The following is a 6,000-nucleotide window of genomic DNA, read 5'->3' on the forward strand; positions in this document are numbered from 1 at the left end:
CTTGCCAAGTTTTCAACATCCTCATAATGGCTTTATTTTTTTTTCTTTTAATTTCTCAAATAGTACTAGGAAAAGCTCAGAGATAGGGCACTTGCCTAAAGTCAGCCTGAGGCCCTGGGTTCAGTCTCCAGTACTGTTGTCAAAAGCTCGGTCCTTGCCCCTATGCAAATCCAATAACAAGGACATGGTTTTGAGAAAAAGGAAAAAGAAGGTTTATTTCTTTACTAGCAAAGGGGAAACAGGGACTCCTGTCCCAAAGGCTATGATTCTGCCCATCAACAGCAGCAGGGAGTTTTTTAAAGAGGTGACTCAAAGGCTACATTCCATATGCTCTCTGTCTGGAGTTGTAATTCATTTGTTATTTTGGAAGATAGTCATTTCTGACATCTTCTGGTACCATCCCCAAAATCTGGATTACTTGCTCCTATGGTGGATGTGTACTCAGGGACAGATAATTCTGCCCTAGGATGGAGAAGAAAGGTTTCCCCTGAGATTAGGGAGGGGGAGAGGAAGAGAAAGAAACATGTTCATTTTAAGAATAAGTTCAGTGGCAGAGCAGCAAGCGTTATATTCAAAGCATAAAGTGGACCACTGTTACAGTATGTGGGAAAAAAAAACCTCATTAAATAAGAATATTTCTTTTTTGATACTGGAGATTGAACCCAGAGGCACTTTACTGAGCTACATCCCCAGCCTTTTCTGCTTTTAATTTTGAGACAGGGCATTGCCAAGTTGCTGTGGGTCTCGCTAAGTTGTTGAGGCTGACCTTGGACTTGCGATTCTCCTGGTTAGCCACCAGAATCACTGGTATTACAGGTGTGCACCACTGCACCTAGCTAGACTACTTCTTGAGCAACTTAGGATGCATAGGGATTTGGGTTTGAAAAACCTAATTTAAACTGGTTTTAAACAATGAGGACATTTATTGATTCACAAAACAGTGTTCAGGCAATCAGTCTTCCATGCCAGCTTCATCCAGTGGCTATGCTTTCCAGTATGTGTGAGTTCTATCTTTGGAGAGGCACAGTGGCAGTAACAGTTCCTAACTTCACATCTGCCCACATGATGTCCAGCAAGAGAGAAGGTGGGCTGGGTGCAGTGGCACATGCCTATAATCCCATCAGCTTGGGAGGCTGAGGCAGGAGGATCGTGAGTTTAAAGTCAGCTTGAGAAACTTATCGAGACCCCAAGCAACTTAGTGAGGCCCTAAACAACTTTGCGAGACCCTGTCTCTGAAAGCACCTAGAAACCGCTCCAGACGTGGGAACTCATGCAAGAGATTTTATTAAGCAGATAGGTAGAGTGTCTACCCGCAGGGTGAGAGAGAGAGTATATAGAGAGAAAGAGTGAGTGAGTGAGAGAGAGAGCAAGAGAAGGAGCAAGAGTGAGGAGGAGAGAGAGAGAATGGCGGGGGAACTATTCTTAAGTAGTGGAATTTCATGGGCTAGTAACAATCTGGACCAACAGCTGGCTAGGAATTTCACAGGCTAACAATCTGGGTTGTAAAGTGGTGTGGTGGAGGTAGAATAATGGCGGCAGCAAAATAGCAGATGCCAATAGTCTCAAAATAAAATATTTAAAAAAGGACTGGGGATGTGGCTCAGTGGTTAAGCACCCCTAGTTAAATCCCTGGTACAAAAAAAAAAAAAAAAGAAAGAAAAGAAAAAAAATGAGAGAAAGAGAGGTAGTGGGAGAGAAAAGTTGGCCTTCAGAGATCAGGAAGAATTTTCCAGTAATTTTTGCAAACTTCATCTTACATTTTATTATACTTAAATAGGTCAGTCTAAATGCAGTTTCTGGTAAGGGGGATGCATTACCCTTTGACCAAGTTTCTCTACCTCAGAACTATTGTATTTTTGAGTTGGGTAATTCTTTGTGAATTGTGGGACTGTCCTCCAAATGATAGAATGCTTACCAACATCCTGGACCTCTAACTGGTAGTCCTCCTCCAGCTATGACGCTCAAAAATATTTACAGGGAGGTGGAGATATAGCTCAGTGGTAGAGGGCTGGCATACAATGGGACTGAGGTTCCATCCCCAGCACTGGGAAAAAAGAAAGAGAGAACTAAGACAGACCTTACTCAGAGTTTTTTATTTTCCCCCTGAAAGTTGATCTGATCTTGCTCTGGAATCTTACTCCCCATTTGATGTGTCTTAGTTTTTTCAACTTTGATTTATCTCTTCTAGTTCCACTTCTTTTGGATGCATGTCCTCTCATTTACATTTTCTATTTCACTTTCCATGGATACCATTTGGGGATGTGATGATCTGGACTTATGCTTGGAAAGAGTTCTTGTATACAATCCACAGGCTGTTTGTGTGATACTCTTATTTATTTTATATTTTTATTTATTTATTTTGGTACCAGGGATTTAACCCAGGGGCACATTACCACTGAGTCACATCCCTAGCCCTTTTTAATTTTGAGACAGTATCTTGCTAAATTGCTTAGGGCCTTGCTAAATTGCTGAGGCTGTCCTGGAACTTGGGATCCTCCTGCCTCAATCTCCCAAGTTGCTGGGATTATAGGCATGCACCACCATGCCCAGCCTCTTTTTTTTTTTTTTTTTTTTAATTTAATTTTTGTGGTGTTGAACCTGGGGCTTCCAGCATGCTGGCGAGCACACTACCACTGATCTAGACCCCTACCTCTTTTTAAAATTTTATTTTGAGATAGGATCTTGCTAAATTGCCCAGGTAGGGTTCTGATCTACTTCTCTGGTGTTTCCAATGTTAAATAAACATTACAGGAGGACATTGTTTTGAAATAAGAACCTGTAAGAGCTCAAGTTAAAAACCTAAATAGAGTCACACTAAAGTTTCATGTCACAAAACTGAAATTAAGCTATTTTTTTCTGATCTGAGAAATTAGAATGAGAGACATAGCCAAGTTTCCCAAACAGGTTACTTTCACTTGGCATGGTAGTTTAAGTGTCCTTTGCCTTAATCCTTACACAAAGAAGGTATCCTAAAGTAACCTGAAATTGATTCATCAGTTAATTTTTTATTGTTCTATTCTCATTTTTCTAAGAACAGTTTTGAAATGATGAATCTGCTTTTTGTTCTTTTGTTTCTGCTGTCTTTAATCTCTGTTTATAAAACCAACCTTTTCTTTTTTGCCCATTGAAACACTTTTTCACACTATGGAGTGAAGGCTTACCTGATTTTAGAATAAAAAAGTCGTTTAAGTTTATTAATCTAAATTGTTGTGGTTTTGTCTTTTAATACCAGTCTCTCTTTATTGCCTTGTTGATGATATCTAATGGTGAGTCCATCTCCTGTGCTTTGTTCCTGCTGATGGGCACCCACCCTTCACTGTAATCACAGGTGATTTTCAGTATGGGTGGTCCACTACTTTGCCCCAATTGTGGCAGTCTCCTGGCTACTTTGCCATATGTTTTTCCTTGGCACCATGAAGAATCCGGGAACACCTGAATTCCTTCCAAGGACGCATGAGTCTCAAGTGTGCCTTAAATTGCTAGTCTTGGCCCTCTTCTACTTGCTATGCCATGCTATTATTTTTATAATGCTGAAACCATTTTGTTTCTGTTAGTGGTTTACTTCCCCCCAGTTCCAAGCCAGGGTCACATGCTGTAAACTTTTCCTTTGACTATTCTTACTCTCATATGATAGTTCTTTTTCCTTCCCTGTTGCCTTGGAGAGCAACCATCCTGCCCTTGCCTTCTCTTTCACTTCCATCTCTCAGTCTCCCTTTTTCTGGGGAAACAGAATACCCAACTGCCAACCTTTTTGCAGATAACATAGCTATGTGCCTCAAATTTTCACTGTGGAGAATGGGTCTCTCATCTTCACACTCATCAAATGCTGGCCTCCACTTTTCTCTAGTTACTCAGCCCTGCTTCCAGACTGGACTCAGACTTGCCTAGAGGTCTCTGTATTCACTGGAAGCTAAGTACATCTCTGGACCTCAGGTCTACCCTAGATTGCCTGTAGTCCTCTCATGGCTGGTTAAAGCTGGGGTCATCCTGGGTCTTTCAGACTCATCTGTAGTCTGTCTTTATCTTTATAGAACTAATCCCCAGAAGAAGCCAGCAAGCTGCTACCTTGCACCTGACTAATAATCCTAGCATAGATGGAGGCCCTTCTCGAGCACTTGACACTGGGCTGTGATGGGAAGAAATCAGGGCTACATTCTTCAGAGGAAAAAAAAAATTATCTCCTTCAAAAGATCAAACTGGTGTTAAGAAGATCTGTGACCATGTTGATGATGCAAAGACAGGAGAGGAAGGAAGGAAACTTCTGATGTAGTAACACTGGATGGAGCATAAAGTACATGTGACTGATTATCCTTTTGCAGTTCAACCATTTGTGATTTATGTTAGAAAGTGTAGGCTCATTGAGATTAAATTTTAGTCAGATGGTACCATGGCTTCACTGTCCTCTTTGAGACTTGATGAGGTTGTTTTTATTTTTGGGGTGGGAGTAGGAGGAGGGACTGGGAATTGAACCCAGGGGCTGTGTAACACTGAGCTACATCCCCAGCCCTTTTGATTTCTAATTTTGAGACAGGGTCTCACTAAATTGCCAAGACTGGCCTTCAAGTTGTGATCCTCCTGCCTCAGCCTCTCTACTTCCTGGGAATAGAGGCCTATACCCCCACATCCAATTGACCAAGATCTTTATGACTTTAAAATTTATATTCTTTTTACTAGACTATATGCTAAGCTCCTGTCTCCTGATGAGGCCTTATACTCCAAAGAGCCACTGTTCCTTTCTGAATTTTATGTTTCTGAACTACCTCCTGAACTAAAACTCAGTGGGCTCAAACTGTAGTTGCAGCAGTGCTTCTGCTTTGATCTTGGGCAAGTTGTCTTCCCTTCTGGGCCTCAGATTCCCTGTCTGTAAGGAAGAGGTAGGAACATAAAGTCAAAGACCTTCTGTTCTTGATTTATCATGAACAGTTCAATTCTTATTGAGAAACTTATTTTGGGGAGTGTTAGTCAAATACCTGACAAGAACAACTTAGAGGAAGAAGTTTATTTGGGCTCATGGTTTCAGAGGTCTCAGTCCATAGAACGCTGACTCTTTTTCTTTGGACCCAAGATGAGACAGTACATTATAGGGCTCAGTAGAGAAAGCTACTCAGCTCGTGGTAGGGTCAGGAAACAGGAGACAGGACTGCAGGGAAAATGTACCCTTCAAAGGCACATCCTCAGTGACCTACCTCCTCCAGTCATGCCCAACCTGCCTATAATTACTACCCAGTTATTCCATTCAAACTAGGATGGACTGATTAAGTAACAGCTCACAATCCAAACATTTCACCTGCAAATATATGAGGGACACCTTGTAGCCAAACCATAACATAGGGTGAACATTTTTATAAGGCTTAATTTATTTATTTTTTCAGTACTTTGAATTGAATACAGAACCTCATACATGCTAGACAAGTCCCTACTATTGAGCTACCCTAACCCTTTTTGAGACAGGGTCTTGCTAAATAGCTGAGCCTGGCCTTGAACTTGAGATCCTTCTCCCTCAGTCTTCTGAGTAGCTGGTATTACATGTAGGCATTCACCACCATCTGACTTTATGATTTTTATGCTTTTATTGCTCATTTTAAATTAAAATTTTTAATTCAATTTTTAATTTAAAGATTTAAATCTAATTTTTAAAATTTAAAAATTAAATTTAAATTTTTAAAATTTAAAAATTAAATTTGTATATTTTGCATTTTCTATTTCTATTTTATCTTGTTCTTTTGAGATGTATCTTGCTATATTCCCCAGGCTGGCTTTGAACTCCTGGGCTCGCTTTATCCTCCTAGTATATAAAATACCATGCCTGGTATTTTTAGATTTGTCTTCTATTTGTGTATTGGATTTTCATTTCTAATTGTGATGTGAAACTTTCTTTTAAAATATTTAATTTTTAAAAAAACCAAATCTATTTAAAGAAAAGTATTTATAATGATTATCATGAAAATGAGAACACCTGATTACATTTTAGGAGGTCTCTAGAAGAGAAGAGAAAATGCC

This window comes from Sciurus carolinensis, chromosome 14 (genome assembly GCF_902686445.1).
Source record: "Sciurus carolinensis chromosome 14, mSciCar1.2, whole genome shotgun sequence".
Taxonomy (NCBI): Eukaryota; Metazoa; Chordata; class Mammalia; order Rodentia; family Sciuridae; genus Sciurus; species Sciurus carolinensis.